This window comes from Armigeres subalbatus, chromosome 2, assembly GCF_024139115.2.
Source record: "Armigeres subalbatus isolate Guangzhou_Male chromosome 2, GZ_Asu_2, whole genome shotgun sequence".
Taxonomy (NCBI): domain Eukaryota; kingdom Metazoa; phylum Arthropoda; class Insecta; order Diptera; family Culicidae; genus Armigeres; species Armigeres subalbatus.
The window spans coordinates 252,849,981-252,874,279 of record NC_085140.1 but is presented as its reverse complement, the minus strand read 5'-3'; the positions used below and the strand labels follow the sequence as shown (position 1 = coordinate 252,874,279).

At 38.1% G+C, this 24,299-nt stretch overlaps 1 protein-coding gene across 1 annotated transcript in view; it reads left to right on the top strand.

Annotated features, from left to right (window-relative positions):
• The first annotated feature begins 456 nt into the window (after window positions 1-456).
• Window positions 457-24,299, top strand: part of LOC134212078 (aquaporin AQPAe.a) — a 75,043-nt gene continuing 51,200 nt past the window's right edge. Inside the window, exon 1 of the mRNA XM_062689591.1 lies at window positions 457-959. The gene's annotated coding sequence lies outside the window, so the exon portion shown is untranslated. The remainder of the gene's footprint in view (window positions 960-24,299) is intronic.

Here is a 24,299-nt window from a genome sequence, read left to right as displayed (position 1 = left end):
GACAGATGAATTGTCGCCACTCTTAATTACATACACGCTGACGTAATTATTTCAAAATATGTATAGCATAGGTTTCCAACTGTGGGTCGCGACCTTAATATCTGTGCTAAGGTATAGAGTATCGTCGTGCTACTAACTGGTAACTTGACTTATAAATCTCGCAGTTTATATCTGGGGAAGTGTTGAATGTACACCAAACAGCAAGACGGCAATCCCCAGCGAGTAGGGGATCTAGTTAGAGCTTCGTGATTTAAACAACAGGAATGCATGTATTCATTTAATCTAACTTAGCTTTAGATTTAGAATGATTAACTCTATTTTCTTTGAAAACAGACTAATGTACGAATATAAGATTGCTGCACATTCTCATTATGACACAACCTGTCTCACTACAACGCTCCGTCAGTTATGCCTCGCTCGATCGTCCTCCCCATATAAAAGCGTTAAAGTGTCGTTCCGGTACGAATAGTGCGAGTCCGTATGTAGCCCGACACTGAGGCAGTGATAAGTGTCTTCCGTCCACCTATCCGATAGAACGACGATAATAAAACAAAAATCTCCGAGAGAAGGGTTATAGATTTGGCCGAATGTCATCACCGTCGCTGGACTGAACGTTATCAATCGAAATTGTGCGTCGGTGTAGTGTAATTTTATCGTTGGCAGAAAAACACAGTTTTCACCGAGGAACATTTTCGAAACATCGACTGTTATCAATGGGATGCCGGAGTGATCTGTAATTTGTACCAGCAGATAGCAAGCTCGCAAAGTGGAAAACATCATTTGTACACATAGGTAACCAATAATAGTGGCTGATAAAGCCACATAGTGAAAGAGTATACGGTGTGAAACGAAATATTTGTGCAGCAAATTGCTTTTTAAAACAGTGCAATTGTGGAGTGGAAACGTGACAGCAAATAAGGGTACAATTGCAGTAGCGTTTGTCATCCGAACGATTAGAGGTGAGTGCTAATAGAATAATTTCAACAGTTAGAAGATCTACTTGGCCGGGCCCTTCTTTTCTTTATTACTTATTTCATATACAAACACTTATAGATATAACCCAGGTGAACTAAAACCAAGTAATTCGGTTAGAATGCATCCGAGTAACAATTGTTTGAAACGGAAATAGTCCAAATAGATCTTCCTCTAATTTTAATACTGAGATTTTTACAGTAGCTGAGATTTTGTAATATGTTTATCCATTAGGGTGGAATTTTTTTATGCCGAATCATTACAGAAATTTTAGTACGAAGTTTAATTAGGTAAACGGAAAAAAGTGTGTTAAGTGCTCAGGATTTCAGTTTAAAGCTAAATCAAATGCCCAAAACAGGGAACCGGCAAGACAAAAACAAAATTGGTGAAACGAAGCTACCTTGTTAGATATCCTTCTTAAGGTCACTCCTGACGGAATCCAAGTTTCAAAGTGCTCGCGTTTTCGGGGGCACACCACTCGATACGGAAGCAACGCACAACTGTCATTTTTATTTTTTCACGCATGCTGCGACGCAGCAAAACTAAATCAACAAAAATGACAGTTGTGCGCCGCCTCCGTATCGAGTGGTGTGCCCCCGAAAACGCGAGCACTTTGAAACTTGGATTCCGTCAGGAGTGACCTTAAGCTGATCAACTTCGTATAGACAATTCTTAGTCCCATATTTCTCACCGTACTTATCTAATTCGCACATCTAATTGGATACCAACGATGATGATCAATTGTGGATGACCTCAACGGTAGAAGAGGTACACGGCGGACGGTGTTCGTCAAAGTTGGTTTTATTATGATTTCATATTAACACTTATCGCTCATTAGATATCGAAAACATACTGAGCATAGATGACTCAAATTTGAAGAAGTTTTCCATACACGCGGGATAGAGAATGCCAACTGGATGGTTTGTGTGTATATCCAGTAAGATTGGAGATTCAGTTGTATACTCATTGGTACCAACACGTGTCCCTCTAATCCAAAACGACAACCTCGTTTCAACCAAAACGAAGAATTAATATTTCACACAAATTTCAAGTGCTAAATGGAAGGACATGTGTACTGTATAAGATAGCAGACTTTTCCACTATTTGAATACTCTAATAGAAAATATTGCCATATTCAATTTTACTCAAGAGCACTTCCCCTACCGCTATGGTACATTTGTCAACCTTTGTAAGATTCACATCCGTCCATAAAACCCATTTTAGATGTTTTAACCTAAATACATTCATTATGAACTTTTGATTGAACTTAAATTTTGATTAACATTGCATCCAAGATGGCGGAAATTGTAAACAACATTTTCTTAATTCAAGTATTTTTTAAAAGTTAAATTCTACTTCTAATGTTGGTACTAAAATACTCTTCTTACTAAAAATATAAAACGTTAATAAGAGCAATCGATAATACCATGGACAATATGCATGGCTATAAAAAATATTTGCGATTTTTTTTCGCGCCAAAATTGTTTTATAATTGCGAATGCTCCACAATTGTCGATAGAGTGTACCCTCGGTTTTGAACAGTCATTCAAGTGATCATTAGTTCAGCTAATACAAGGAGCTCTCAACATGATAAATATGTACAGATCAAAACCATTTTGAGATCGGATGACTTCGTTTTCCCAAATTCTTTATGGAAATTTTTGCATGGGCAATTATATCGCCTTCACTTTTAATAAAATACATATAATCGTGCTGAAAAATCAGAAGTTTGCAAAGACCACAAAAACAGATTGCTTGCTTGAAGCTTTTTCTACTAGTAGCCTATAGGCTTTGAAGATTTATTGTTTATCATCCCTTCCGTCCTTTCTTTGTTGGCATTGCATCCATCTTAGATCAGTGTTCCAGGTTTGCTTCCATATTAAAGAATTGAGAACATTCGGAGTCAACCAAATCCAAATGCATGAGTATGTATATTGTGTAGCAAGCACATTGTTACTCTATGTACAAAATAGTCGAATAAAAGAATAATTCCGAACTTACCTTCTCCGTCATGAATTGAATATACCTGCCATGCTGTGTGGGCAGGGCTAGCATTAATAAGGAAGCAACATTGCTTCCAGATGTTGCAAATTAATCACACAACCAAAACTAAATCTAAATAACGAATAAATTCACTGTCTATAAATTCTCAACAGCCAATGGTCAATTGAGGCAGGTGCAGTTGAAGATGTTACTTTAATTGACGTCATGTAGACCAAATTGGCTGTCCCTCCGATAAGGTAAACCATATTAGACATTATAAGAGTTTATAATCAGAGGTAGCCTTTACAACGATGATTCCGTTTTTTTTTTCTTCCTGGTCTAAAGGTCAATTGTGGATTTCATATAATTTATGCGGTAGAGACAATGATGCAGACATCTTTATTGGCGCAAGACTGATAATATTGGGGGTAATGATTCTGAATGTACGCTATTTATCTATGCAAGCATTTTGGCGTCATCCGACATGGCATTGCGCTTGCGATCACTGAGCTCGATAAGATTTATTTAATCCCAATACTTGATTAAATCTACATCTTATTCTTATAGTGGTTTATTGAAATCTAAAACAGCACTAACATAAATTGCCCAATCAGCGTTTCTACTAAAATTGTGTTTAATTTTGAGAGTAGGTATTTTATAAGATCATCATTACCATAATGCTAAAGAGGGTATCGGTAATAGAAAGCTATTGCACTTCGGCACACCCACGGCACGGCCGCAATTACATCTTGAAGTGCAATTTAAACTCGCTGCGCCGTAAATTCTCGAGTAAGCTCACACGATTACGGAGCAGTTTTGTCAAAATAATGCTTCTATTTATGGTTTATGAGCATGTGCCGGGAATACCATCCGTAACCTTACACTATGTGTGCTCAAACGACTAAAAAGCCTATAATTTCCTGTGGAAATTTGGCCAGATCGGACAATGGACAAAACATTGTTTTTGACTTTCTCTTATATTAAGCAAAAGCTGACCCAGCGAACTTTGTCTCTCCCAAAATTGATCTTTTTTCTTGAACATTATTATGCGTACACAATTTATCACGAAAGCCAATAGGTTCTTCAGAATAATTTTGAAATTATTTTACAGATTTATCCCAACATTTATCCTATTAACTAGGTAAACAAAAGGGTTTTGTACACATCGATCTTTCCATTATCGTATGACAATGAAAACTTCGTGTTACATATACAGATGATAAAAATTTGCAAATTTGCAATTAGCAAAAATTGGGCTGTATGTTCTTGAGTGATGCGCGGTCGTACAAATGCCAACTTTGTTAGTCAAAAATTCAAGAAGATGGTCAAACTTTAAAAATTCCATGCAAATTGTACGAAAAACCGTTTCATCGAAAAGATTGTGTTTTGATTTCGACTCCGCTCGACCAACTGACGTGATGTCTGTATAGGGGAAGGTGGGTAGACTTGATCCCCGGAGAGACTTGATCACCCCCTGTTTTATCGAAGACTAAAGTATTTTTGTTCTAGCGTATTTTTTAGTATAGATCTTCTAGACAAATAACCTTTATGTGGTGAGTTATTTTTTGCATTGAAAACCTTATTTATTCTGCAGGGCGGTATGTATATTTTGACCTTCCTAAAGATTTTTTTATTGGCCACGCAAAATTTGAACAACTTTTCATAACAATGACCAAATGCTTTCGTTTTTTCACAGCACAAAGCCATAAATATGCTGATGAAAATGTCAACACTCCATCAAAGTTTTAGGATATTTGGATTTGAAGTTATTACCTCAATATGGGGACACTTGATCCCCCATTAGTCATCCATACAAAAATTTGGCGAAAAAATTCAAAAAAATATAAATCTGTTCTCAGGCTTCTTATTTTTTGGAGATTTGACAGATTTGATGAAGGGTTGTCAGGAAGAGTTATTTATTGAGTTATTTAAGGGGATCAAGTCTCCCCAAATTTTAAAATTGCATGTGTTGTCGAATTCAATAACAAAAATCGTTCACGTATACGCACAGAAATTCAAAAATTCCGCGTATTTTGAAGGAAAAATATTTTTAAAAAATCTGAGGGCACCTTTCTAATTTTATCAAAGCAAGTTCTTGGAGAGGGATCAATTTCCCCCAAATATTTTAAAAAGTCGATTTTTGACAGCACTCCAAAAAATCGATTGTGTATCAATAACAACAATAATTTAAGGACTGTCATACATCAGTAAAGTTAAATACTACATTTTTTATAAAGTCTGTGTGGAAATCGCGTATGTTTATTTATTTTTGGCTGTGATACATCGGAAATCAGAAAAGGGGATCAAGTCTACCCAGTCTCCCCTAAGTTTGTGTGTTTATGTGTACAAAAATGAGAGACAAACTTTTTGGTAGGGGAAAGATGGACAATATGCCCTAGCTAAGCAAAGACTGCTTGAATGTCTAATGTAACGATTTTCATGGGTATTTTTACCTCATGTAACAGTTAAACAATAAAGCTAGCTGATGCCATTTAAACAGAAAATCTCAATCGTATTGACAATATTTACAATTCAAAGAGTGGTGATATTTCGTTGCCGGAAATCTCATGAAGCAACGATGGCTGGCAGCTCTTTGGGAACAACGCACCACGTGTCGGCTTATCAGCATTCTGGTATGTACAGTGCGTGGAGACGCGTTGTACATTGTAGGTTAGTCCTTCTAGGGCTGACCTTTTCAAATTCATAGACCCTCACTTCCATTTGACGTGCACAATATTTTGATTGTAAAACTAATAAAATGAATCTCCGCAGCCCAGATTTGAATAACGTGCCATCGCTTAAAAGTCCTGCATCTTACCATGACTCCATCTCACACTTGTGCAGAAAGCAGGACAGTTGATACAAACTGTCATCTATTTTTAGAACTATATCAATATTGATCATCTATCAAATCAATAACCTTTCATCTCTGAATTCAACAACGTATCACTTCCAAATTCAGTGAAGACATTATTGGTGCTGATCAAAGTGCCAACCATTTCAACTCCCAAAGAGAAGCGCTTTGATCAATAGTGTTGATGTTTTGGAATGGTCTATATTTAATGCAACGTACACACCAGTCAAGCAGTTTGACGAACATTGACTCCGCCCCCAAGAAAACGCTACGGTTGCTGCTTTGTTTGAACGTGTGTGAAGTTGTTCGAACAACCATTTAACAGTTGGCTGCTCGGTTAGAAAAAAATAAAACGGTTTGATTTTGGTTTAAGTTGTCGGAGGTGGAGTCAAAGTTTGCCGAACATGTTTGAGCATTTGTAGTGAAGTTGCACAAACCCCCATATATTTTTTGATGGTTGGTGCTCAAGTTGGCGCTTCGGTCGTTCGTGTGTGATATTGTTGGTCGAATAAACTGATAGTTCGTGCCGCTGTTGGTAAAACTTGATGGATGTTTGAATAAACGAGAGGTGGAGTCAATGTTGGTCAAACTGCTTGACCGTGTGTACGTTCCATAAGGCACTTTCGAAATGTGTGACATCACTTCAAAATCAAAGGAATATCACTATCAATAATAGTGATTGTAAAGTTGGACATTCAATAGGAAGAACATTTAAATTGGTCGTGTTGATTGGTCTCAGACGCAATCTAGGTAAATACAGTGTAGGACGGCACACCCGCTTCTCCGGAATTCCGCCAGGCCTCCAGAAAGGTGACAGTGCTTTCAACAAAACACACGTGTACAACACCACCCGACCCAAGTCCTATAGAACAAGTTTGGCCAAATTGGCCTGCTCCCTTGGGCCATTCCTGCCCAGGACGAACCCAAAAATTGACATCGTGGCATGAATTTCTATATTTATAACAATGTACTCAACTACAAAAACTACTTGAACTTGAACATTATCGCGTCATTAAAAAAACATATAATGAATTAGGAAAAAGTTAACACAACAACAAATTAACCAAATGACATGCAGATAATATTCTACAACACTGACCCTGCGCTGGACGTGGACGAGCAGTTACAGTACTACGAAAGTAAATATTTGGAACAAATAGAACCCTAGAAAAGCAAGTTTAAGGGACTTATATTTATTACATCACAAATGATAGTTACTCAAGACACTACAAAAAACAGATCATAATCCCTGGCAGCATCGATGGACTTATTGAAGTTTTATACCATACTTGAGGAGTAAATCGCTGCCTACGAGAGCATTATAAAAGCATAATTGTTAATTGGGATGTTTTTCAACAATTGTTTGTCACGTGATTTACAAACTGGCTTGATGGTCATATGGGTACCGCTTCTGCTTCATACGCAGGAGGTCATGGGTTCAATCCCAGGCCCATTACATTCTTCTACTATGTATCTTTCCATATATTTCTCAAGTTCTAGCCACGCTAGAACTAGAAATGGACTTCACACCGTTTCCATCTTCTATCGCTATCACTACTTGACTATTCCAGCAGTAACTATTAGAATTCTAAATCAACGAAAGCTCATTCCTGCATCGAACTATTATTACCATATTTTCATTTCGTACAGCATTGGCAATCCGTTGTTAACCAAGAAGAGCTTCCGCCATAGAACTTAAGCTCTTAGATTACAATAAAATACCGTAGAGGTATTCTCGAATGGCAGTGACCGGGTGAGTGACGGGTGAGTGCATTATTATGGCCAGTGGCGTTATTGTCCATTAAAAAAATACTAAAGCTCTCGGACACATCGAGGTTGGAGAGTTAATTCCATGGCTATCCATTAGTTCCCTGTGCAATTACGATCGTTAGGGTCAGTCACGGAGAAGCAACTACAAAATATATGGGTATTACTATGAAAAAATGTATGTCACTTGATCTACAAAAGAATTTCACAATTGATTGGATGATTTTTTGCATTATTCCTGGTCGTGTTCGATTCCTGTTTTTTTTTTCAACATTAGACATAAGTACGTTAGGCGCAATGGACAATAGAAATAAGGCACATTAGACATAATGGAAGTCAGACATAAAAAGTGCCAAATAAAAGCCTGACATCAAGAAGGTAAATTTATGCTGAAAATCCATTATGCCTAGCGTCGCACACCTCGTATAAGAATCTGCCGCCAAACCGTAATTCAAGGTAATTGGGGCGGCCATCTTATGATTTCGATGCATACGTTCTTAAACATACACATTACATAACTAACCGTTCTGTGAGCAACTATCTAAAGAAGGCTGCGATTGGCTTCCTTGGTTTGATTCAATATCTCTGTATCATTTCACACGCGACACTTTAATACTAAAAAAAAACTAAACACGAATATTCCACTAAACTTATATCTCAATTTCGTAACAAATGTCTATGGTCTAATCAAAAATCAAAATCTATCAACAACGAACCACTACTTATTGCTTTTGAAAGTTAAACTGGCATCAACTGAAAGTATTCTAAGACTGACTTCGAACTAGGCGTTGATGCCAATATAAACTCCAGATTATTTGACAATGTTTTTAGACATGACCTGCACCAAATCTGCTGATTGAAACCTTGCTACGTGCAGACAGTTGATCATCAATGATTCTTTAAACAAAGATATTGTCACAATTTCAGCGTTGAATGAAAATTAAGACCAATTAGTCACCTGATTCATCTATTGTAAACAACAAAGATTCTAATTGCTACCATGTGCCTGATTCGAGAGTTGATTGAATGATGATCTGATTTTCACACATAGCTTTAGATTCGTAAAACACCACTTTCGTTGATTTTAGCAGCGTAACACAAAGTCTATTTAGGGAATCGTATCAACAATGTTTACATATTATGTCAACTCCATATCAAAAATCAAATTGTTATTTAACTAGCCCGGAAACTACCTTGACCGAACTGTGAATCGAACCCAATCACCTTGAGCATGATCTTGCATTGTGGTCGCGCATCTTACTGTTGTTCAACCTTACAATTTCATGCAACGCCTACGGGCTAATATTCTAACCAAGCGTGATTAGCGTGATCTTGCTTGAGCGTTACTCATCATGACTGCAGACGGCCCCTAGAATATAAAGATAGAAGATTTATTTGGTCCACGACCTCTATAATTCAATCCTATGACTTGGTTTTTAGTACGCAACTAGCTTGTCTATTCCATCTTGACTAAACATATATGATAGCTATTATAGCTATAATAGTAGGGTAGGCTAAAAAGTATATAGGTATTTAGTTACTTGTTCTTTTGGTTCAAAAAATTAAAAATAGAAGCCACAAAATTTGTCAACAGAGTCGTTGAATTACCAATCCGGTGCCGGTAGGAATAAAAAGCCACGAAAGAAGAAAAATAGATGAAAAGATTTCATCAAACAAGAAATGCATGCTATTCACATTTCATTATTCGCTTTTTCCTAAAAGTTAATGATTGCTGTAAGCCAAGCAACATGATTCGCAAAACACTGTGCCAATATTTATATGGGACATGCCTTCAAAATCAAGAAGATAAATTGATCCTTCCCACTTATGACCTACTTGTCCTGAAGCCAAATAAAGAAACATGAAAAGAAGTAAATAAATGACGTCGAACGATAAACCGGTTAACGAAAAATCTGGAATTTCCTCTACTAACCGCAGGAAGTTTGCTGTTCCCCTTTCATAAGTCAATCATAGTCACACGCATGTCAAAACGATGTTCATGACAAGAGCCCCAAAGCACTCCGAAAATGTAAACAACTGACTCATTCCGCATCCAGACATATCTGTTCGATTGGTTTATGCTACCATCCTAATATAATACAACCGAATGAAATCCCCAATCAAAGCGATAATAAGCTGACACATTGCGATTGCCGCCTTGCTCCAACAGGTGCTCGACCATATAATAATCAATGTTCCTCAGAAGTCATGCAAAGTCACAGCTCGGGTTAAGCTGCGACTTGACTCAGCGAGCCGTAATCGTATGCATCCGGCCGGAAAATCGCGAGATATTGTCGACATCTCAGACAATTATCCAGCTGTGACTTACTCTGGCGAAGTGTAGAATAGTCTGGGACCAGAGGAAACGAAGAGGTTCTAGACGGAGAGAAGGCCAGACGCTTATTGCTACTGTTGTTACCAGTTGACCGCAACTATCATCTTATAACTATGACACATTGTATGTGTATCTCCCATTGCGGATTTCGAGTAGAAAATGAATGGTGAAATTGTTCTGTAACACTGAATAAACATGAGCTGGGGGCAGACGGTGTGTCGAGATGACTGACGCTTATAAGCTTGTATCCAGCAATTGAGGTGCATCATTGTCCAACGTAAGGTTTGTCTACATTAATTGACATTACGATGCTTCAATTTATATAGTACATGTCACTATCATAACGAAGCACATAGTGCGATAAGTAGAGTTTCAGTTGAAACTCTCACTATTTAAATTCAATATTCTACAACACTAGAATTTAAAACCCACAGCTTTGACGGTGATATGCCTCTTTTCTCTAGGTAAAGGAGCATCAGCGGGAAATCCAAACTGCAAAGCGATGAAACAGTGTCAGCGAGTTGAAGCCATTTGCGTCAAACGTTTGGCATCCTGATGTGGGGTATGTTTCAAAGTTTTTGTAAATTGATATGGGTATGATACCTTCTAGCGGTCAAGTTATGGGCTGCAAAGCAAGACTGAAGGTGGCTGGACACAATTCCCGGATCGCTCTAGGAAATGTTCGAGTTGGGAATTTCATTGATTTCTCTGGGCGTAATAATATCATTGTGTTAGCCTCATAATATATGAACGCAAAAACATTAATTTAGTTAGAAAATGTTTGATGGAAAAATGGGCTCGAATCGTTGCGTCCTCGCTTTCGGCATCGCGTTTTAAATTTATATGGAGATTATTATGAGAAAACGTACTTTTTTTGTATTTTTGCTCCTATTCGCTTCAATTTAACGCCAATCACATCACTCAATACGTTTGCATATAGTCTGAAAGAGGCCGAATGACTTTGCTGAAGAAGGTACGTTGCTGATACGTATACAAAAATAACGCTTCGAATATGGATTATAGATATGGTTATAGCGCTTTGCATATGCATATTTGGATTGTTTCAATATTCATTATTTCTGCCAGCACTACCAGGCAGCCTATAGTTGTTAGAGGGCAAAACCCTTCTTCCTCCTTGTCTGAATTTTTAAATTGAGAAATGATTCCGAATAACTCCAATTAGCTTCCCAGCCCTATAAGATCTATAGTGTTAAGATAACACTCTGTTAAATTAGTTTTCCACGTATAGTTCGGAAATACTGGCAGAATAAACGATTTTTTGCATATTCGAACTCTAAATACTAGAATAAGAGATCGGCGAAGACGCCATCTTGTTTCCAGTGGAACCGTCAAAAGCGGTTCCAATTGGACTTGTTTACATTTTGCTTCAATAAGAAGCAAGCAAAAAGTTCTAGTGCTGCCAATATTATTTGGCAGCACGATTTCATGCATTTTCATATGTTGCCATTTCGACCGTTTTTCACTCCGCCGGTCTCTGGTTATAAGGTTTGCTAGTTTGAACAACCAATTTTCGAAGCGTTATGATTGTTTTCGTGAACGTTCCAACTACGAACGTTCTTCAGCAAAGTTTTTCGACATCCTTTGGGTTATACTTTAACGCAATGTCCCACTTGGTTTACGATGAACTGAAACCTCTAGAAGTAAATATGCAAAAATATACGTTTTCTCATACCAATGTCCATACAAACTTCACAAAGGCGACCGTCAACAAAGGCACTTTTATCGCGGACTCATTCACGACGGGTGACAGGTAACGGGGAATGATCTGCGACATCACTTTGTAGTCGGATTTTTTAATAGTCATCGATCAGAAGTTTTTACACTCTAATGCAGCGTACACCAGTCAAGCAGTTTGACGAACATTGACTCCGCCCCCAAGAAAAGGCTTTGGTTTCTGCTTTGTTTGACAGTGTGTGAAGTTGTTGGTCTAATAAATTGATTGTTCGTGCCGCTGTTGGTAAAACTTGATGGATGTTTGAATAAACACGAGGTGGAGTCAATGTTGGTCAAACTGTGTGTACGTTCCATAACTGCACATAGTCGCCTTTCATGTAGATGGATCATATGATCCTTACCTTCCACTTCTCTAGTTTATCTCCATCGCGATGAGATCATACCGAAGTGCTGGTTCCTACTGCCAATCACCTCACATTCCTCCCTCGAGATGCACCTCATCCCTCAATATCTCGGCTCGAGGCACAAAGTCTTTGCGTGATGCCTTAAGCTTCTAATAGAACTTGCGTGTTTCTTGAGAACAGCACAACTTTTCCATCTCCTCGTACTCCGCTTTTCCCATGTGGCGTTTTTCTTTCTCCTGAAAGAGGTGAGTCTGCTGTCTCCGTTTTCGTCTGTAGCTTTCCACGTCCGGGTGAGTGGTGGGTCACTTACTGCAGCTCAACGGCAGTGCCACGTCGAACAAACCTTTCCTTTAACATACTGACGCTGCTCTTAGCAGCGTCGTTAATGGCTTCCTTGGCTGTACTCCAGCAATCGCTACGGGAAGGCCCATTAAGCTTACGGTTTTCGGCAATGCTGACTCAACATACTTTACGTAGCTGTAGGTATTCGATATATTCGGATGCTGCAGCCACTATTAGTCATACCGAGACGACTGTCGATACCGAACATTGTTGATGGCGGTTAGTTTGAGGCGCAATTTAACTATCACATTCACAATATAGTGGGCTGGTCAGTTTAATATTATCATCACGATAGGTCGTAATGTCAAGTAGGAGAAATGGCGTCTATCAATCAAAATTTCGTCGATTTGTGATTCTACATGCTGTGGTGATCCTATGCTGTACTAATACGTAAAGCTGGGCTAGGCGTGTGTGTCTTGGAGGCACTGAAATCTATTAGTCGCATACTGGTGGGTGCTGAACTTTCCAATAGTCGATCTAAAACTACTCCTCCTGGTCAACCAGAACCTTTAAATCTCCTTTGATGATTTTAACTAACGTCGTAACTGTAGTAATAACGAGCGGTGTGTGTAGATATTGGAAGATAAAATTAAGAATGAAGGCTCCACCCTTTTTAGAATGTTTCCATAGCAAGGTGAATTTGTCGATGCAAGCGAACAAGATTGTTAAAACAAGAAGAAGAAATATTTTTAAAAGAGACGACTTTCTTAATCAATGGGATTTTCACTATCAATAAGCACAAGGCGATTTGTTGGGCTTCTAATTAAATTATTTATTTAATTTTATCTTCCAACATATGTAGATGGCACTTTTCTTACGAATACTTAAAGTGCACACTGGTCCTCCACGAGCATTGCATTTTAGATAATCAGTTTGGAACAGAGACGAATTCTATTCGTTCCTACACACTTAACTCATATTACAGTATTCGGTGAATTTTACCGAAATCTCAACATCAGATCTGTCCGGTAATTATTTTACAGATTTTTTGAAATTTTTTCCATTGTTCAACTGTCAAAATCGCCGAAAATCAGTAAAATTATTTACCGAACAGTTCTGCTGTTGAGATTTCGGTAAAATTTTACCGAATTCGGCGATTTATTCTAAGTGTGTAAGTTATGTATCCCAGTGGTGGAAATCTGTGAACCTTTCTCACAAAACGAGAAGTAGGCAATGCTAAATACTCGCGAACATTTGTTTTGCATTTTTCTTACCTGCCTGTTACTCGCAGAGAAAACGAAAAAACGAACCCCGAAAAATGTTCGTGAAGCCTTGCGAGTCATTCGGGTTAATTTGCAAAATGTCATAAAACAACCTCGGAACATGTTTCTCGCGAATGTTCGAGCAAGAACACGATTGTTTATTGTTATTGTGCTTATATCAAGTAAAATTTATCCATTGTATTCGTAGTAACCACAAATACTCGCGACCGTGATTATTACTCCCGAACAATATACTGCCCTGCTTTTTGTCTTTGCTCTGCCCATACTCGCGAACAAAGCAAGCGCCAGAAAAATGCAGGCAGTAGGTTCGCGCGATTGTAGCATTTTTGATAGGCTCAATTACACTCTGTTCTTACTCGTGAAGCGAGTATTTCCACTACTGGTATCCATATCTTTTGATACGTTGATCTCATTCCTGTGACATGCACTGCGTCTTTTACGCATTTTTCGAGCCACCCTAGTATCCAATTTTGGTTTGCGTATACTGCATATACATATACTGGATGTAATAAAGTTCATTTAAATTTTCGATGGAATTGAGTAAGTAAGGTAAAATGCCCAATAGTGGACCCCCTAGTAGGAGCATAAGGAGTGGAAATTTTCAAAATATTAATTTTGCGTGATATCTAATATCAAGCTCCGCATCTCCTCTTTACGATACATACATAAAACACTCAAATACTAGACGTTATTCGTTGAAATTAACATTTTAAAGTCTGACTGAATTCGCCCTATAGTAGACCCCCTGGGGGTCGATAATGGGAAATTGCTTCCCTATAGTCGACACTTCATTTGATTTTTATGTTCCGTTTCGGGACGTTCTTCTTCCCTATTATGGACCCCCAAAATATTCCTATAATGGACACGCTCGTGTTTATTTTTTTAAGGATTGTAAAAAATCATCTAATTTTACTTTCTATAGCATTTTCAATGCATGTAGTCAAATCATAGGAGTGTAAGGTAGGTTCTCCCGATGGAATTTCATAGCAAAATGTTTACATTGTGCTGTAATAATGCAAAAACGGCTGGAGGGTCCACTATTGGTTGGGGGTCCACTATTGGGCACTTTACCCTATTAAAATTAGATGATTAAATGACGTCCTTAACTAATAATTATTGGAACGATTAATTAAGATGAGGTTTTCGCTGAGTGAAAGCTCTTGAGTATTCCTTTTAGCTATGTAGGTTTTCCCTTAATCTGCGCTCAATGAGGAAGCGTCATTATCAGTATAATAAAAACATAAATTTGCCCATACTAATTTGCATGCAAACTTGAAACGACTTATGCTAAATCAGTTTGAATTCAAATGAGCTCAAATTTTCAGAGGACCTGAGTCATGATAGAGAATCAGATGAGCGCTGAGGAGCAAAATCGATTTTTTGAACCATCCTATTGGATAGCCTTCGCAGGCTTTCCTGCCATGATATGTCTCCAAATTTCTCTATTACTATCGTTTTTGATGGTCACCGGTGAACACAAGCACACGAATTCTTAATCCATCTCGATTCTGCAACCACCGCAATTCGCTCACAAGATCGACGAACGAATCGAAGAACACCGAACTTATGAAAATTTGAACGCATTGTGGCAACACATCCACAAGGCGATCAATACAACAGCCACAGAGGAACTTGGCACCACGCTATGGAATCAACGGAAAGGCAGCTATAAAGAGCTAATGGCAAACAGAATCAGGACTGAGGATGATGGACAAGCAGTGGAGTCATTCACGCTAGACGAAGTGAGAAAGGCCATCCGAGAGCAAAAGAACAGTAAGGGAAGAACAGAATCCCGGCCGAGCTTCTCATCTTTGGAAATCATCGGCTGAAATAAAAAAGTGATTGAAACAATTCGGATTGGAGAAGAAATGCCTTCGAGCTGGCTTGATGGCCACATATGTCCTATCTACAAGAAAGGGCACAGACTCGATCGTGTTGACACTGCTCTCGAATTCTGTTTAGCAGATTGCGCCCGTTTGCGAAGTCCTTTGTCGGCGAATGACAAAATGATTTTAGAGAAGGGCCATCAACGACGGACCAGATGTTTACTCTGCGACAAATCCCTAATAAATTTCGGGAATATAACTTGCGGATTCATCATTTGTTTGTGGACCTTAAGGCAGCGTACAGCTCAGTGAACCGGAACGAACTCGGGCATATAATTCTAGAACATGGCTTTTTGGCAAAGCTCATTAGGCTAATTCGCGCGACGCTGGATGAGTCCAAATCAAGCTTCAGTATATCTGCGATGATACATCCGTGAGAAATGCTCGTGATGCTAAATGGATTAAAGCAGGGCGATGCGCTCTCTAATCTGCTATTCAACATAGCTCTGGAAGGTGCAATTCAAAGATCTGGTGTGCAAAGGAACAGAACCATCATCATCAACCATGCACAGAGAACCAACAACTCATCTTCAATGTACAATAGGGTGCCAATGAAAATCGACTTTTTGAATTTTAAAAACAAGTAGTGCTCAAAAGTTTCATCTCCTCGAAAAAAGTCCCTATGCAAAATTTCAGCTCAATCGGTCTTCGTTAAGTGTTTGACCAAAGCGGTCAAAGTTTGACTATTTTGAAACACGAAAATCTCCCAAGGCCTTGATGTCTTAGAAATGCATGAAACGGTGAGATGTAGTGCAATCTCAAAAAAAAAAAATTGAGGAAAATTGGCTTTTGGGGGCTTAAAATTTTTTAGGACTTTTTCGAAATCGATTTTTTTATGTCAAATGTTTCAGAAATGCATGAAATTTTGAGATCTGACTCGACGTTTCATGCATTTGTAAGATATTTGGTATAAAAAAAATCATTTCGAAAAATTTTTTAGTCCCAAAAATTTTCTGTCCCAAAAAGTCAATTTTTTCAAAAAAAAACCCAGATTAATCCACCTAGCGGTGATGATGCCTTTCTCGTGCGGTAAAAAAATAGTATTTCGGGCATTACTTCAGAGCCCATCCGATCGGGCCAATTTTCAATAGGAAATAATGACAAGATTCTGCGTCGAATGCAACATGTTGCGAGGAAATCGGCTCAGGGTAAGAGCATTAAAAGTGAGCTAGATTTTTTTACGCACTTTTTTCTGAGAGAAAGTATTTTGGCCATAACTACCAAGCCTATTGTCCGATCCGTCCAATTTTCAATAGGAAATAATGGGGCAGGATACTGCGTCGAATGCAGCATGTTATAAGGGAATCCGTTTAGGGTAAGTGCATTAAAAATGAGCTAGGTAGGCTTTTTTATGAGAAAAAGTATTTTGGCCATAACTACCAAGCCCATTGTCCGATCCGTCCAATTTTCAATAGGAAACAATGGAGCAGGATGCGCACACACACACACATACACCCAGACATCACCTCAATTCGTCGAGCTGAGTTGATTGGTATATAACACTATGGGTCTCCGGGCCTCCTATAAAAAGTTCATTTTTGGAGCGAACATATAGCCTTTACGTATACTTAGTATACGAGAAAGGCAAAAATGTTTCGAGATAACCCCAGATCTTGAAATTTCAAATTTATTTTTTGATTTCGAAAAATTTTCTCCAAATTTTTTAAAAGAAATTTTCGTGTTTCAAAATATTTAAATTTCGACCGCTTTGGTCAAACACTTAACGAAGTCCGATGGACTGAAGTTTTGCATAGAGACTTTTTTCGAGGAGATGAAACTTTCGAGCACTACCCGTTTTTGAAATTCGATGGTCAATTTTTTCCCATACATTCCATTGGCACCCTAGTACTGGTGATCTCAATTTCTTAGGTCACACCAAAAGAGGAGGGAGAGGAAATGGGGATGCAGTCACTCGCCCATTGCAAGCCGAATATATTTCTGCATTTGCCATAGAGTTCACGCGGATTTTTTTTGGAATAGGTCGACGGGCAAAGTACGTCTTGGTTCTTGTTTATAGGAGAAAGCAATATATGATGATGAAATTCTAATTGAATGAAGAAAACGAGCTTTTCCGTTCACTCCTAATACTTGCAGTTATTACTAAAATAGCCGATATTTGAAGGTATAGAAGGTATATAATAGTCATATTGGAAACAGTATAGAAGTCCATTTCTAGTTCTAGCGATTGCTAGAACATGAGAAATATAGAAAAAGGTAGAAAGTAGAATAATGGAATGAGCCTGGGATTGAACACATGACCTCCTGCGTACGAGTAAGAAGCGGTAATTAATAACTACCATCCCGTTGATCACATTGATAAATAAGAGGAACAGAAAAAAATACAGTACCCAAAAATGCAGTAGAAATAAGTGTTGAATGTTAACTGCTAATTAAATTGAGAGAATAGCGAGAGAAAAGATTAATAGTATACTTGCACCCTTCCTATGTGTCCAAAACAAATAAAACCTAAAATAAAAGCAAACATGGATTGCCCTACTTTGCTTGTGAACCAAATATCAAGTAGGGTAGAATACGGCATTGGCAGGGTGCGACGGTTGTTGGCACCCTCAACAATATTTGCGTTTTTCAGCAAACATACACTATTTATGAACATAATTATGATTCAATCACACAATTTCATGTCTAAGCTTTCATTTGAATAAGTTTTTTGTGTAAAAGTAGCAAGATTTGATGTGTTAATCACCGAAACAAATTTGCACGTACGAAATCCTTGCTATTATTGCATTGCCAAAGAAAGCAGCGCACGAAAAGCTAACTGTTACTTACTTTTTTGGATCGCCTGTTTCTCCTCTTTATTGCGTATGACACGACAAATTAAGTACGTAAACTACTTTTTACACTTTATCACCACTTGATTATCACAACAAAGAGCAAATTTATGCAATATTCGCTCTATGTTTCACTAAATAAAATTGGAACTGTTCGTTTTCTTTGACAGCAGCACACTTCGGAATAGAGCGGGAGAATGTGTTGGTGAGCATTTCAAACACACGCTAAAAAGATACCACGCACAATTCTATGTGATTTTATTTAAGCAAAATACGAACAAAATATCCGGCGATGGCATTTATTTAAAAAAAAAATGTTAAAATACAAATGCTTCTATTCAGATTTGTACGCAGACCATGAATTATATCAAAAGTGATAGCCACACCATAGTATTTTAACCTTTATGTGGCTGACAGGACCGTTTTCCATTTGCAACTTCAATACTTTCCAAGCTCTTAAAAACAATTATAACCATTCCCGTTCCTATATAGCTCATTTCAACCATAAATAGTTGCCTACTTTTAGGGTATTATCTATTATTCAACAGTGAAACGTAGTGTAAAAATGGGGTGGCTCAAACGGCTGGATAGGACAGTGCTGCCCATTATTCATATATGAAGACTCACGAGGTGGAATATATTGTTAATATACTATACTACCAGAACCGACGAGCTTCGTTTCACCTAACATTGATTAATTATATATTTTTACATTATTTAAAAAGACGATTAAGTATTCGAAATTTACAAATTTTGATTCCATTTTTTGGATTAACTTTCGATTAAAGCAGAAATTTGTATTCCATTTGTATGGGAGCCCCCCTTCCAGAAGAGGAGGGGTCTAATACCATCATAAGAACCTTCATCGTTTCCAAAAGCTTCTACATACAAATGTTCATGCCGTTTTCTAGTCTATAAGGGCAGACAGACAAAAATTCATTCTTATGTGTATAGATTTGGTTTTACGAAGTTTACGTCGAGCGGTCATGTCTTGTACACAACCACCATGATTTTTTTGATAAAACAAACATATCATGTAAGGACCGCAAAGAGCAATTTGTATATTTGAAACTGGTTGATAGACTTTTGCTTACGTTTCTAAGGCATTACAAAAGACAAAAGATGTAAATCTTGGCAGCGGACAAAAAGCATTTAAGTTCCCTTCTCCAAAATGGCCAACATTATTCAAATAGGTTGAAAATGGTAAAAGTTATGATAATATCAATATCTGGGTACACGGGTACCCTATCTGCCATTCACGTCTGTTTTTGTTGGCCGCATAAGGGTTAAACTTGTTTTACAATGTGTTTAAATGCTTTTGCCTATATGTCTACATCACATAAAATTGATGCCAAGGCTAAAAATCCATTTTTTTAAGCCAATTTGATAAACCATAAAGTTTGTTCCAAAATTGAGTGAAGCGAGATGAGCGTGCGGCCGATTAATATGAATGAATTTTACTACTGGAGGATATAAACAATCAGCATTTGGCACCAATACATTACCAGTTTTCTACTTCCATGTCTAGTTGCTGAAGGGAGCAAACTCATTGCTGATAATAGAAATTGCTATGCCGATAGAAGAAACGTTGACCTGTTACTTTATATTAAATTTACTGAGTTTATGGTACAAGCTGTTATATTTAGTGAACACCAATCATCAAAGGAAGAGCATATAAATGTATACCAGTTGAACTATACCTGTGTTTTAGTGTATTTACTAGCTTTATGTACCCGGCCTTGCTCGGAATTGTTTGGTTTTCAGTTTTTTATAATAAGAAAAAGATTAAACCAATTGGTCAACAGAGTAATTGTGTTAATTTATTGATACTTCGTCATTTGACTAATAGAAGGCTTTTGGAAGCATTGACTGATCTAGAAAAGGGATCGTTGGTTTGAATAGGCTTATTCCTGGCAAACGTCATTTGCTAAAGAAGGAAAAACATCCACCGATGCTTTATTCCGGGCAAACGCCCATTTTTAAAGAAGGGATCACACTCACCATTGCCTTATTCCGGGCAAATGCCTACTTTTAAAAAAAGCAATCACATCCACCATCCAGAAGGAAACACATTAATTATTGCTTCTCACTGGGCAAACCATGATTCCGATGAAGGGTAACAATAATCATTGCTCTATACCCAGCAAATGCATGCTTTCTATGAAAGATTTTTCTGATGCTGTTCATAATTATCCCAAATGCCCTTCATGTCAAATGACCTTAAGCCAAATATTATTATGTTAATGGCCTGCTTCATTCAGGGATATGTCATTTTCAGGGAAGTTGAAGTTGAAGTCATTTTTGGGGAAATGTTATTAACGGGAAAATGTTATTGTCGAGGGTTTGCTATTTTTAAGGAATTCGGGAAATTTGTTGTCGGAGCATTGTACAATGTGAAAGAACCTCGAATTAACTAAATAAGAGGGATTTTAAATTAAGACGTTTTCTGAACAATACCTAACCCCAACAACCTCCTGCATTCCAAAAGTTTCTCCCAGCCTCTGTATAATAGTTTTGGGCAGAGAATATGTTTTTACAAAATTGGTTTGAATTGACCCATGCGGTAAAAAGGTGTACTAAACTGTTCGTTTAATAAATATACCATCTCTCTCATTCAGCTATGACACTCCTATCCAGTCTGATATAGTCTTCCTTAAACAGAGAATATGGGTTCCAAATTTAGTGGACATCGGTAAATGGGTTCAAAAGTTATGCTGAATTGATCGATAGCTAAACAATACTCCTCTCTCACACCATCCCCTTTTAAAATTACCTACCCACATCCACTTAAGTTGTTTCCTTAGGACATACAATATTTGATACAAATTTAGTTCAAATCGGTCATTGGGTTCAAGACTTACATTTAGTCGATCGATTGCTGAACAATAACCCTCCCTCCATACCCTCCCTTTTTCAAAGAGCATCCAAAAAGCATTCATAATCCCCCTATCATCGGCTCCTCAAGATAAAGAATGTGTGTTCAAAATTTGGTTGAAATCGGCCAAGGGGTTCAAAAGGTACACTGAGTTGATCAAAAACTTAGCAATACCCCTCCCCCCACACCATCCCCCTTTTCCAAAGAGCATCCCTAACCCCCTCTATCATCGTTTCCTTGAGATAAAGAATGTGTGTTCCAAATTTGGTTGAAATCGGCCAAGGGGTTCAGAGGCTACACTGAGATGATTAATAACTAAGCAATACCCCTCCCCGCACATCCTCCCCCTTTTCCAAAGAACATGCTTAGCCCCTCCATTGTCGTCTCCTTAAGATAAAGAATGTGTGTTCCAAATTTGGTTGAAATCGGCCAAGGGGTTCATAAGGTACACTGAGTTGATCAATAACTTAGCAATACCCCTCCCCTCACACCCTCCCCCTTTTTTCAAAAAGCATTCATAATCCCCCTATCATCGTCTCCTCAAGATAAAGAATGTGTGTTCCAAATTTGGTTGAAATCGACCAAGGGGTTCATAAGGTACACTGAGTTGATCAATAACTTAGCAATACCCCTCCCCTCACACCCTCCCCCTTTTCCAAAGAGCATCCCCAACCCCCCTATCGTCGTCTCCTTAAGACAAAGAATGTGTGTTCCAAATTTGGTAGAAATCGACCAAGGGGTTCAAAAGGTACACTGAGTTGATCAATAACTTAGCAATACCCCTCCCCCCACACCCTCCCCCTTTTCCAAAGAGCATCCCTAACCCCCTCTATCATCGTTTCCTTAAGATAAAGAATGTGTGTTCCAAATTTGGTTGAAATCGACCAAGGGGTTCAGAGGCTACACTGAGATAATTAATAACTAAGCAATACCCCTCCCCGCACATCCTCCCCCTTTTCCAAAGGGCATGCTTAGCCCCCCTCCATTGTCGTCTCCTTAAGATAAAGAATGTGTGTTCCAAATTTGGTTGAAATCGGCCAAGGGGTTCAGAGGCTACACTGAGTTGATTAATAACTTAGCAATACCCCTCCCCCCACACCCTCCCCCTTTTCCAAAGAGCATCCCTAACCCCCCTATCGTCGTTTCCTTAAGATAAAGAATGTGTGTTCCAAATTTGGTTGAAATCGACCAAGGGGTTCAGAGGCTACACTGAGTTGATTAATACTTAAGCAATACCCCTCCCCGCACACCCTCCCCCTTTTCCAAAGAACATGCTTAGCCCCTCCATTGTCGTCTCCTTAAGATAAAGAATGTGTGTTCCAAATTTGGTTGAAATCGGCCAAGGGGTTCAGAGGCTACACTGAGATCATTAATAACTAAGCCATACCCTCCCGCACATCCTCCCCATTTTCCAAAGAGCATGCTTAGCCCCCTCCATTGTCGTTTCCTTAAGATAAAGAATGTTTGTTCCAAATTTGGTTGAAATCGGCCAAGGGGTTCAGAAGTTACACTGAGTTGATCGATAACTTAGCAATATTCCCCTCCCACACCCTCCCTCTTTTCCAAAGAGCATCCCTTATCGTCGTCTCCTTAAAATAATGAATGTGTGTTCCAAATTTGGTTGAAATTGGTCAATGGGTTCAGAAGTTATGCTGGAACATACATACAAACATACAAACATTGAGTTTTATATATACAAGAAGAAAGAAGATGGAAGATAGATAGATAGATAGATAGATAGATAGATTCAAGATTCATAGATTCATTATTTTTATCATTCTATTTGGCGAATGTCTTAGACTGCCAAGAATAGGTATTTTCCCTAATTAATCATTTCTACAACTGTAAATACCGCAACATAAACTCTATACACGAAACCAGTATTTCTATGAATCATTAACGGAATATTCACCCAACATGATCGATTATCAACTGACTTCTTGACAACTCTCCAAAATCTGAAGAATAGCCACCCACTAGAACCTCTTTCGGACGTTCTGTTGGTAACCGCTGCGCTGATTCTCACCCGTGCCATAAACGAACTACCTACATACGTAGGGGAGAACGGTCCAAAATGCACCCCTGGGGCAAAATGGCTTCACTCATATAATCTGTTGTAGTACATTTATGAACACATATTACCATTACAATTCATAATTAGTTATCCATCATTAAGCTCCATTGGAAAAAATAATAGCAAAATCCCTTTATATTCACTTAAATTTAACGATTTGCTATTCTTCCACCACATCCGTAAGATTGTAGTTCAATCCATTAAGAAAAAACAAACAACCATGCTTTCACCATCATTTTACATACAATTGAGTTATTTTAGACCACCATTCGGGCATTTTGCCCCAGGCCTAATTTAACAACATGTTTTTTTAACGCGTTATAAAGTCATGAAAACCTTATTGTTTTGAATAGAGATCATTGTGAAATGTAGCTGGGTTTGTGAATTTTGCACCTATACGTTGAAATGGTTGGGTATTTTGTTTATATGGGCGAAAACATCGAATAAGCTTAAGGGGTGCATTTTGGACCGTTCTCCCCTACACAAATCAGTAAAACAGAAAAGCACGACTGGGCTATAGAAAACAAAGACACTTCAAAGTCACGAACAGGTATTGTTGGAATTTGCGATGCTGTGACTTAATGTTTTCTTTGGTATCCGAACCGAATGAGAATAAAACCTACAGATTGTCTTACAAGCAAAACAAAAAACGGTCAATAAATTCTACACGATTGTAATGGTACGGCAAAATGCGGTAAACTAATAACTGTATATGGTTTCTATTTTCAGATACACATAGTGGTGTAGTGTTTAATCCTTTTTTTCTGTTTCAAGAATCACACATTCCTTACTTATCTGCGATCATGATTCGCCTGTGGAGATAATTAATAAGGTACATAACCATCGTCACCTGTGCGCCCGTTGCAGCACTTTGATAACAGTATTTCGTGATCCTAAGATTGTACGGTATCTAATGTTTGAATAATGATGTTTATCTTTTTAATTGGCAATTAAAATTTATTTGTTTCATATTATATAAAGAAAAGTAACGCTATTCTTATACACCAGAACAACTTAAAGCGATACCGATACCACGCTTCCAAAAGACTTTGCTAAACTGAAAGCAAGATGTTGTAAATATTCAATAGTTCAATAGTAGT